The following is a 12,443-nucleotide window of genomic DNA, read 5'->3' as shown; positions in this document are numbered from 1 at the left end:
TATTATTGGTCTAATGAGGACCAAGTATAGTGGCACTATGATCTTGTTACTGGATGCAGTGTCCTTACTTATAAATTGTACTACATAGAAAGATTTTTTTCACCACCATGGGCAGATTTTGATCAAAGTTCATGTTACTGTCAACCTAAGTTTGTGAATCCCTTACCACTGGGTCTGCTCTTGGAGGAGTGCTATCAGTGTTGTAATTTGCAGGGATGGTGGTCTTCTCAAAGGGTTTAATTATGCATTTTTTGCATTGAGTTTTAAACCATGGTTCTGGTGCCATTTGTCTGGTTCAGACCCTCCCTCCTGGAGGATATAAACATCTTTGGGAAATCAGTGATTACACCCAACTTGTAGTCATTAGCGAATTTTGTCAGGCAAAGGCCCTCTACATTTGCCTTGACTTCAGAGAAGTATATTCCAAACAAAGATGCACGCACTCGAAACTCTCCTTAGCATGGAGAACATCGATATCTGTGCAGTAACAGAAACCTGGTTCAGGACTCCCGAGAGCACCCCAGCACTACCAGGTTATACCTCATACCATGCTTTTCGGCCCCAAAACTTGGACCGAACCAAAAAAGGAGGGGGAGTATCGATATTCATCAAAGATACCCACACCTCCAGGTTGGTGGCAAAGCACGAAGCATCAGAGACTATCCATGTGCAACTAACAGTGGGTAAAACTGCCTTCCAGTTTATAGCCTGCTACAGACCACCCTCCCAAACCCAGGAACCCCACTCGGCCTTCCTGAAAACACTGGAAAATATGAAGGTCTCTCCGAACACCATTATATTGGGCGACTTCAACTACCCAAACATAGATTGGGAGCATTACTCTAGCTCCAACACCCTTGCCCAAAGGTTCCTAGAATTCATAAACTCAAATGCTATGGAACAACTTGTTACCACTCCCACAAGAGGGAAAACATACTGGACCTGATCATCACCAACATGGGGACTCTATGCTCCAGACCAGAAGTGTATCCCTCACTGGTAAGATCAGACCATAAACTGATCTCACTGGATATTCACATCCCGACCCCACCCCTGCCCAGAAAACCACAGTGAAAACTTCTCTAAAGCAAATTTCACACTCCTCAAAACCGAGGTGGAATCCTTCAAAGCCCCGGCCTGTGGAAAATACGGCCCAGACCGCAGAATCCTTTATAAATGCATTCTATGAACACCTTCAGGAATGCATGGATCATGCAATCCCAAATAAAACCAAGACCCAATCCTACAAAGGCAAGGCGACCTGTCTGGTGGACCCCAGCCATAAACAAACTATACAATAGAAGGAGGAAGCTACTACATGATAGAGCAAAATCCCAAAAAGGGAAGGCATCTCTGATCAGTATTAGCAAAAAAATAAGGGCACTCATAAAATCGTCAAAGGCCAGCTTGAGAGAAAATTGCACAGGACACTAAAGATAATCACAAGGCTTTCTTTAGTTATGTTAGGAACCTGGGTGGGAATTCCCAGATATGCTCAGAATTAGTCCAAAATGACAAAAATACACTGATCCCACAGACATTGCCAACATCCTAGCTGACAGGTTCAGCGCAAACTTCTCCCCTCCCACCAAAAGGGCAAATATCTTTCCCAGCAGAGTGCTGCTCCCTCGACATCTCAGATGCTCAGGTGGGAGCTGCCCTCTCCAAAGCAAAAAAACACAGCATCAATGGGACCAGACGGTGTCCCAGGCTGCGTCCTACATGAACTCCAAGAAGAGCTAAACCCAAACATAAAACTACTGTTCAATCTCAGCCTTACTACAGGATATGTACCCAAAGAGTGGCGTACAGCAACAGTGGTCCCTCTCCACAAAGGTGGTGCCTCAACGGACCCTGGAAACTATCGCCCCATAAGCCTGACTAGCTTGGTCTGCAAAGCTATGGAAAGGATCATCATGGACCTCATAAATAAAGATATTGGGGACCTAAAGACACTGGATCCTACCCAGTTTGGCTTTGTTAAGGGCAGATCCTGCCTCTTAAACCTGGTTGACTTCTTTGAAACAGTCACCAAGGCCATTGACGAAGGGAAGGTGGTTCACACAGCCTATCTGGACCTCGCAAAGCCTTCGATACAATACCCCACTCAGGCATTATAGATAAGCTCACCAGCTTAAATATAAACCCCTATGTCACTAGATGGGTTGCAAACTGGCTCAAGGACAGAACCCACATGGTTAGAATTGCTGGAGCCATGTCAGACTCCAAACCAGTTACAAGTGGCGTCCCACAAGGCTCAGTCCTGGGACCTCTCTTGTTTGGTATATATTTTCGGAGGTACAGGCCAACACGGAAGGACTGTGGCTGACCAAGTTCAGATGACTGCAAACTGGGCGCCATAATCGACTCTCCAGCCGACACAAGCATCCTCCAAAAGGGCCTCATAGAAACAGACAACTGGTGCCAGAGCCATGGCCTCAAGCTAAACGCCAAAAGTGTATAGTCATCCCTTTGGCAAAAACAGTGCCCACAAATTACCACATAGGTGGTAATCCATTAAGTACAGAAGAAGTCATTAGGGACCTGGGGACCCAAGTTGATAGCAATCTCTCATTTGACAACCACGTGGCCAAAGTGGTTAGAAAACATTTTATATAGCCCACCTAATCATGAAGGGATTCACATCTAGATTAGGAGAGGTCATCGTGCCTCTTTACTCATCCCTCATCAGGCCCATAATCGAGTACAATGCCCTTTTGGGATGTACCTTACCAAACACCTGCAGCAACTGGAAAGGCGGCAAGAGTACCTCACCAAGAGGAGCAAAGGGCTCAAACAGATGCCATATGCTACCGGGTTAAAGAAACTCCAGCTCTACTCAGTGGCATACCGCCTGCTCAGAGGTGACCTGTGCCTGACGTATAAGGCCATGTCCAACCCGAATTAAGGGACATGCTGCACCTCAAAAATCCAAATCCCATCGAGCTACGCTCGAGAGACTTGAACCTCAGCACTGAAATAAATAGGACATGCTGGAGGGACAGATTCATAACCCAGAGGCTCCCTTCACTATGGAATAAAATCCCAGTCCAGGTTAGGCAGAGTCCCTCATTGACTCTCTTCAAGAGGAATCTTGATGAGTGGATGGGAGATCATAGGTTTACCCCGGGTATCACTTCTGTGTCACTGTTAGACAGAGGCACAGTATACTAACCTCGAAAAAGGGCATAGCAAAATTAATTTAAAATGGGTGGCGAAAGCCAAACATACTCTGGCTAGGCTTATAAATGCCCTAGGGCAGATAGCCTAGTATGAACCTATGAACCTATGAGAGATTATCACTAGTAACAGACCTTTTAGTGGAGGTGGATTCCCTCACACTAACTTCATGTGTCCTATCTGTGAGCTGTTTGGCTATCCATCTAGTGTTACAGGGATTTATGCCAAGGTATGTGAGTTTGTCTGTAATACCTGAGTGAGTTATTGTATGAAGTGCCTTTGCCAGGTCAAGATAGGCAGTATGCACCATTTTGTCCTCATCCATGGCTCTGGTGACCTTCTCAAAGAAGTCTACCAAGTTTAGTAGGCACGATCTGCCCTTGATAAAAACCAGACTAGGATGGGCCCAATGTTTATCAGATCCACAGTAATTTTTTCCATGGCCTTGCATATAAGACTAGTCAAACCTATGGGTCTGTAGTTCCCTGAGTCTCTTTATGGTCTCTCCCATTTTTAATTTCTCCAAGTCTTTTGGGTTTCTAATACCATGACAGGAATGGACCCCTTTCCTAAGTCAAAGTACAATTAAACGTCATGAAATTAGTATTGTTTCACTCTTTGATGTTAGCCAAAAGTGTTCTTCGCAACACCCGCAGTGTGCCCAGTAATGACTCCTTCTGCAATTTGTGCGGTGTTACATGAACTGGTAACATATCTAAATACAATTGTAAATTCTTTTTTATAAGACTAGTTGCTCCTACTACTGTTGGAACTGTCTGGGTATCTTTCTTCCACATGGCTCTCGTTTCTACCTGCAGATCAAGGTATTTTATGACTTTGTCGCAATCTGTACGCAAAACGCTGTAGTCACTGGGCGTGTCGATTTCAATGATCAATGCTACTTTTGTTTTCTTTTCTTGGACCACTATATCTGGTTTTCATCTTTGAACTGTTGGTATTTGGGTGATCCCATGTGATATAAACTTCATCATTTTCTATGAGTGTTTGTGGCTCATGTTTCCGGTTGTTTTCATCCACTTCGCTACCATAATGTTTGCACAATCTCCAGTGTAACAGTCTCGCCACATTATTATGCCTTTCAGTATACAGTCCCGCTGCCATTAGTGCGTCGCAACCAGCAACAAGGTGAGTGACTGTTTCCAATTCGGTTTTACAAAACCTACATATGCATGTTTCCCCCACATGTTCAATGGAGTTTGTAAACCGGCATGTATGTAGCCCACTGTCTTGGGCTGCCAATATTAAATTAACCTTTCATTTTTGGTTGTGAATTCACCTCTCCTTAACCATTTCTGCATTCGTTCTTGATCAACATGAGGCTCTTCCAGAAGTTTTCTATACTTGCAACTATATTTATGTTTTTTTCCACATTTCTTGCCTTCTCATTTGGTCCTTCACCTTATATTTTTTCTGTTGTTTTTTAGCGCATTCAGTTGCTGCCTGTTTTTTATCCACTTCTGGTTTGATTTCCATTCCTGCTTGACGTCGATATGCTTCTGCTAAATTAAGCAGAGATGTCATCTTAGATTTATTCTCCTCATGTTTCAAACTTTCACTACGTTTGGGTCTTGTGAGGTCAGCAGATATGTGTGGAGTCCCATGATTGCAGATCTATACATGTAATCAATTTCAAGGAGGCCCATCCCTCTTTCAGAGCGGGGAATATATAGTCTTGGTATACACCGATTTGTATAAATCATTTGGTGAGCATGAAGCATCCTTCTTGTTTTAATATCCAATCTATCCAACACTTTTTGGGGCCAGTCAGTCACCCAAAACTATAAGTTAGGACAGGAAGAGCAAATTGATTCAAGGCTTGGATCTTGTTCCTAGATGTCAATGCTGTTTTCAGGATTAATTTAAGTCTTCTAAAGTATTCCTTACTGAGCTTTATTCGCATTTGTTCATGCTTTATTGCTGATCCTTCATCAATTCCCAAGTATTTATGCACTCCCTCTTGCTCAAGTTCTTTTATATCACATCCTTGTCCCAAACTGATGTTTTCCTGATGCTGCAGTTTTCCTTTTTTAAAGGTTGCTTTTGCACATTTATCAAGACCAAATGACATTCCAATATCATCCGAAAAAGTTTGGACAACCTGCAGCTGTGCTTTCACTTCCTCATCTGATGAGCTATACAGTTTTAAATCATCGACAAAGAGAAGATGAGAAGTCATTAGACTTTGTTGTTTTCTAGAAGCCAAATTGTAGCCATGGCCTAAGCTGTTAAGTAAACAGCTTAATGGATTAATGGCAAGGCAGAATAGCAACGGTGAGAGAGAGTCACTCAGGAAAATCCCCCTTTGGATTTTTATCCCTGGGATAATAATCTGTCTTTTATCATGGCTTAATTGCAAAGTGGTCTGCCACTATTTCATGGTTACTGTAATGCAGTCAATCCATGTAGGGTGTATCAAACATTTTAACCACTCTTTTATGCATGAATGTGGGATACTATCAAATGCTTTTTTGTAGTCAGTCCATGCCATACTTAAGATTCTTCCTCTTCTTACAGTTCTCCACTATAACTTGGTTTAACAACAAATGATCCTTTGAACCGTATGACTTTCTGTTATTGCCCTTTTGTTCTACTGCCATAATTGAGTTTTCTTCTAGATGACTATAAACTTGGTCAGCGTCAATTCCCATGTATAGTTTATACGTCGTCAGAAGACAAGTTATTGGTCTATAATTTTTAGGGTAGCTTACAGGGTCACTCTTAAGTAAGAGCATTGATTTTCCTGTTGTTAACGTGTGTGTTTGGGGTGCGCATATAAATAGTTCTTACTTATGGCTAGGTCCTCATGCAAAGAAGTTAATACTTTAAGCCAACAGTTAGGTACTGCATCTGGGCCTGGGGTTTTCCAGTTAGAGGCTTTTCTCAACTTTCTTTCAGTCTCTCTGGCTGTTATTTCATCCCATTTCATATCCTGTACCTTTAAACTTCTTATTCTTTCTTTTACTTTTTCTATTCATTTAGCATCTTTGTTATGTTCCACAGGATCTTCATAGGTACTTCTCCAAAATGTATCTAATTCCTCTTTTTTGGCGGTCTTTGAATTCCTTTTACCTTATTTCCCAATTCTCTATAAAACTTTTTTGGGTCATCAGTAAATTGCTTATTTTGTGCTTTTCCTTTATATTTATCTTTGTATCTTCTAAGTCTTTCCGTCTGTTTTGAAATTTTTAGTTGATCTCCAATAGTGCATAATAGATCCTGGTCTGTTCTAATACTGCGCATTGCTTTTATCACATCTGTCTTTCTTAATATTTTGTTGATCTGTTCCCTCTTCTATAATCATCTAACAATGACCCTTCTCGTCTTAGCTGCTTTATAGTTTTCTCTATTCGATATTTCCATGATGGTATTCATAGTTTCATAGTTTCATAGTAGTGTACTAGGCTATCTGCCCGGGGGCATTTATAAGCCTAGCCAACAGTGATGTGGCTTTACGCCACCCCATACTATATAGTTGCGCCTCTCTAGTAGTGACACATGTGGGACCCCATTATTTAGTAAACTATACCTCTGTCTAGTAGTGACACTGAGGTGACTCCCGGGGTAAACTTGCGATCTCCCATCCATGCATCGAGATTTTTCTTGAACAGTGCCAATGAAGGGCTCTGTCTCACATGAACTGGGATTTTGTTCCAGAGTATGGGTAACCTCTGTGTTATGAATCTATCCTCCAGCATGTCCTATTCATATTTGTGCAGAGGTTGAAATCTTTAGCTCGTGTGGTTCTGGTGGATTTGGATTTTTTGAGATGGAGCATGTCCATCAATTCCTGGTTGGACATGGCCCTGTATGTTAGGCACAAATCACCTCTGAGCAGGCGGTATGCTACTGAATAGAGCTGGAGTTTCTTTAATCTAGCTGGATAAGGCACATGTTTGAGACCTATGATCCTCTTGGTGAGGTACTTCTGGGGTCTCTCCAGTTGCTGCATGTGCCGGGTGAGATACATCCCAAATGGAGCATTATATTCAATCATGGGCCTGACAAGGGAGGAATATAGAGGTACAATGACCTCCTTTGATCTGGATGAGAATCCCTTCATGATGAGATGGGCAAGGTAGAATGTCTTTCTGACCACTTTGGCAACATGGTTGTCAAAGGAGAGGTCACTATCGACTTGAGTCCCCAGGTCTCTGATTACTTCTTCCGTATTCAGTGGGTTATTGTCTACGTGATAATTTGTGGGTACTTTGTTTTTCCCAAAGGGGATGACTATACATTTTTTGGCGTTAAGTTTGAGGCCATTATTCTGGCACCAGTTGTCCGTTTCAGTGAGACCTTTCTGTAGGATGTGTGTGTCAGCGGGTGAATCAACTATGGCACCCAGTTTGCAGTCATCTGCAAACTTTGTCAGCCATAATCCTTCCATATTTGCTTTCACATCTGAGAAGTAAATGCCGAATAGGAGTGGACCCAAGACTGAGCCCTGTGGGACACCACTTGTGACTGGTTTTGAGTCTGACATGGCTCCAGCAATTTTAACCTTATGGGTTCTGTTTTTTAACCAGTTTGCTACCCATCTTGTGACATATGGATTTACATTTAGGCTGCTGAGCTTGTCAATGATGCAGGAGTGTGGTATCGTGTCAAAGGCCTTAGCCAAGTCCAAGTAGGCAGTGTGGACAGCCTTGCCCTCATCGATGGCACTAGTGACTGTCTCGAAGAAGTCAACCAGGTTTAAGAGGCAGGATCTGCCTTTTACAAAACCGAACTGTGTGGGATCAAGGGTCTGCAGATCCCCAATGTCGCCATTTATGAGTTCCATGATGATTCTTTCCATAGCCTTACAGACCAGGCTGGTCAAACTTATGGGGCGGTAGTTACCAGGGTCAGTAGAATTTCCCCCTTTGTGGAGTGGGACCACTGTTGCTGTGCGCCAGTGTTCAGGTACATATCCTGTAGTGAGGCTAAGATTGAATAGAGTTCTTAGGGCGGGTTTAGTTCATCTTGAAGTTCACGTAACACGCAACCGGGATACCATCGGGTCCCATAGATGCTGTGTTTTTTGCCTTGTTGAGTGCTGATTTCACCTGTGTGTCTGTGATGACAGGTAGGTTACATTCAGCAGGGATAATTACTTCATCTTTAGGGGGTGAGGGAGGGGAGAAATTTGCACTGAACCTATCTGCCAGAATGTTGGCAATGTCGGTAGGGTCAGTGAATTTTTTGTCATTGTGTACTAGCTCAGAGCATATCTGAGAATTCTCTCCCAAGGTTCTGACATAATTGAAGAAGGCCTTGTGATTGTCTTTGGTATCCTTGGCAATCTTTTTCTCAAAGTTTGCTTTAGATGTTTTATGAGAGAACGTAGTTTTTATTTGTGCTGATCAGGAAGCCTTTCCCTTGTGGGATTTGGCTTTGTCCTGCAGTAGCTTCCTTCTTTGTTGTACAGTTTGTTTATAGCCGGGTCCACCAAACCGGCGCTTTTCCTTGGTGGAGAGGGTCTTGGTTTTAGTTGGGATTGCTTGATCCATGCATTCTTGGAGATGTCCGTAGAAGGCTTTTGTGAAGGATTCAGCATTTTGGGATGTGGTTTCCATTAACCCAGTAGGCTTAAAGGATATCATTTCTGACTTGAGGAGCGCAAAGTCAGCTTTTGAAAAGTTTTTCACTGTAGTCTTTTGTTCTGGGGGTGGGGTGGGATATGTACATCCAACGTGATCAGTTTATGATCAGATCTTACTAGTGAGGGGTTTATATCCGTGCGGAGCATTTGGACCCCATGTTTGTGATAATCAGGTCAAGTATATTATCTCTCCTCGTAGGAGAAGTGACCAGTTGCTCCATAGCATTTGAGTTTATGAATTCCAGGAATCTTTGGGCTAGGGTGTTAGGCTAGAATAGTGGGCCCAGTCTATGTTGGGGTAGTTGAAGTCACCCAATATGATGGTGTTTGGTGTGACATTCATATCCTCCAGTGTTTTCAGGAATGCTTGATGGGATTCCTGGGATTGGGAGGAGTTCTATAACATGCGACCAGTTGTATGGCAGTTTTGCCTATGGTGAGTAAAACTTGTATGGTTTCTGACGCTTCATGGGTAGCCACCAATCGAGAGGTGTAGGTGTCCTTTATGAAAATGGACACTCCCCTCCCTTTGTGGTTCGGCCTTGAACTTGAGGTCGAAACGCATGATATGAGGTATAGCCTGGTAGCTGGAGTGCTCTCAGGAGCCTTGAACCAGGTTTCGGTTACTGCACAGACATCGATGTTCTCCATACTGAGAAGTGCTTGAGTGCCTGCATCTTGAGATTTAGACTTCTGGCGTTGAGCAGCATTACCCTTAATTTTTTTCCATTTTTGTTTTTTTTGGAGGTTGATTTGTCCTTTGAGCATTGCCTAAAAAAGGCACTATGGGGGTGGCAAGAGCCTTCGCCAGTATCCGAAGCCCAGTGGTGACAGGTGCAAGCCATCCCTTGCGGCAACGTGGCTTGTCCAGCATATCATCCCAGGCTGACAGACATTGGATCCCCCTAGAATGACACCAGTGATTAAGCCAATTGTTAAAACTGATCATTTTGTCTTTGTACTAAGGCATCATTCTTGGTGAAGGCAGGATGCTGCTCAGGGTCAGGGTCATACCAGTCTGGGCTACATAATCGGAGAGCTCCTCAATGTCTCTTTTCATGTAGTCCAGGGAGGTACGTCTCAGGTCATTCACACCCGCATGGACAATGACTGAATCGTACTTGTACTTGCTTTGGAGTGACCTGAGTGCGTGTGTAATGTGGCGGATCCTAGCCCCCGATAGGCAGCTCACCGTTACCCTCTCCTTATTCAGCCTGGTAAGTGGAACGTCGGTGTGTCTGACTATAGAGTCACCTATTACTAATGTCTCTGGCATAGTATTTTGCCTTAGGGGCTGTGATTGTTTGACACGCCTGTTGCTTGAGGTATGTGTTGTATGTGTTGCGGTATTTCTGGGTGTCTGCTTTGGAGGCCTCTGTTGTTTTGGTAAGTTTTTTATAAGAGCCTCCAGTATGTCTTTGTGTTTTATGTGTTTGGTTTGTAGTAGTGGTGGTTTTATGTGTGACTGGTTTTGCTTTGGGTGTGGGTACCATCTCCTCCTGTCTGGTCTTGCCAGTCCTGAGTTGAGAGAGTTCAGCCTCCAGTCTGGCTATATAGTTGCATCTCTCACAAGTATATGTGTTAGTAGGAAGGAGGAGAGGGTTGTCTGTGTACATGAGACAATTGTAACATTGTCTTAAGATTCCCAGATTAACCAGCTGAACAAGAGAGGATGCTAGTGGTCTACCACCGACATACTAGAATATTATAAGGAGTGTTGTGCCTTTAAGGGAATTGGGTATTCACAGGGGTAGTGGATGCCTGTAGTGCTTACTTTAGGGTAAGAGTGCTTGTTTTATTATGAGTGCTTGCTAAGGATAGAAGTTCAAAACAAGTGCTAATATATACAGCTAAATAGACTGAGTAGAGCTTCTAAGGGAAAAATTGAAGAGCAGACTTTGGAGCCAGAAATAGTTTAAACCTGTATAACCGCTGCTGCTTAGGCACCCAACCGTGCAAAAACGCCTGAGGCGGATTTTTATACAGGAAACTTGAAAAGAGCTAGAAATGGTCCAAGGCAACCAATGATTTACAGCTCAAGTGCTGAGGTCACTTCCCCAGGGACAGATAGGCTGCTCAAGGCTCCCCACTCCCACTGGTGAGCTCAGAAACTTCCTTCTATCCAAGTAAGGCAATGGCCAACACAGGAACTACACACAGCCCAGAATACAGCAAAGCCTGTATACTGGTCTTAACTAGTCGAGCAAAGGCGGGAAAACAAGGAGTATTTTTTTTGTTTTTTGTTTTTTTTAGGAAAGAACACAGAAATGCAGTTAGGCAAACAGTAAAATCGATTTACACAGGCTAGCACACTTTAGTGAGCAGCCTCAGCAATTAAATTAGCAAAAACAGTATTATTCGACCAGAGTCGACCAAAATGCTACTTTTAAGTGCAGATACTTTAGAATTCAGCAGATAGACACAAAAACAGTTATATCTTATTAAATGAAAGCCAGAGAGGACAATGCAGATAAAAAAGCCAAAAAATACTTAAATCAGGAAAGTGGTCGCTTCTTTCAGTTCTCTGTTGCCAGGACCCCTCTGCAGGACCACGTGGAGCTCTGCTTGGGTATATAGCCAAAAAACGCCCTGAGGCGGATTTTTATACAGGGAACTTGAAAAGAGCTAGAAATGGTCCAAGGCAACCAATGATTTACAGCTCAAGTGCTGAGGTCACTTCCCCCAGGGACAGATAGGCTGCTCAAGGCTCCCCACTCCCACTGGTGAGCTCAGAAACTTCCTTCTATCCAAGTAAGGCAATGGCCAACACAGGAACTACACACAGCCCAGAATACAGCAAAGCCTGTATACTGGTCTTAACTAGTCGAGCAAAGGCGGGAAAACAAGGAGTATTTTTTTTTTTGTTTTTGTTTTTTTTAGGAAAGAACACAGAAATGCAGTTAGGCAAACAGTAAAATCGATTTACACAGGCTAGCACACTTTAGTGAGCAGCCTCAGCAATTAAATTAGCAAAAAAAACAGTATTATTCGACCAGAGTCGACCAAAATGCTACTTTTAAGTGCAGATACTTTAGAATTCAGCAGATAGACACAAAAACAGTTATATCTTATTAAATGAAAGCCAGAGAGGACAATGCAGATAAAAAAAGCCAAAAAATACTTAAATCAGGAAAGTGGTCGCTTCTTTCAGTTCTCTGTTGCCAGGACCCCTCTGCAGGACCACGTGGAGCTCTGCTTGGGTATATAGCCAAAAAAAACGCCCTGAGGCGGATTTTTATACAGGGAACTTGAAAAGAGCTAGAAATGGTCCAAGGCAACCAATGATTTACAGCTCAAGTGCTGAGGTCACTTCCCCCAGGGACAGATAGGCTGCTCAAGGCTCCCCACTCCCACTGGTGAGCTCAGAAACTTCCTTCTATCCAAGTAAGGCAATGGCCAACACAGGAACTACACACAGCCCAGAATACAGCAAAGCCTGTATACTGGTCTTAACTAGTCGAGCAAAGGCGGAAAACAAGGAGTATTTTTTTTTTGTTTTTGTTTTTTTTAGGAAAGAACACAGAAATGCAGTTAGGCAAACAGTAAAATCGATTTACACAGGCTAGCACACTTTAGTGAGCAGCCTCAGCAATTAAATTAGCAAAAACAGTATTATTCGACCAGAGTCGACCAAAATGCTACTTTTAAGTGCAGATAC

The 12,443-nt window shown here is 43.1% G+C and overlaps 1 protein-coding gene across 2 annotated transcripts in view; it reads left to right on the top strand.

The window, feature by feature from the left end:
- The window catches only part of CASP3 (caspase 3), a 642,424-nt gene that overhangs the window by 369,545 nt on the left and 260,436 nt on the right, over nt 1-12,443 (top strand). The gene's annotated exons all lie outside the window — the stretch shown is intronic.

The sequence above is a fragment of the Protopterus annectens genome, chromosome 12.part0 (genome assembly GCF_019279795.1).
Source record: "Protopterus annectens isolate FY-2018-M chromosome 12.part0, PAN1.0, whole genome shotgun sequence".
NCBI classification, from domain to species: Eukaryota; Metazoa; Chordata; order Ceratodontiformes; family Protopteridae; genus Protopterus; species Protopterus annectens.
This window is presented reverse-complemented; position numbering and strand designations above follow the sequence as displayed.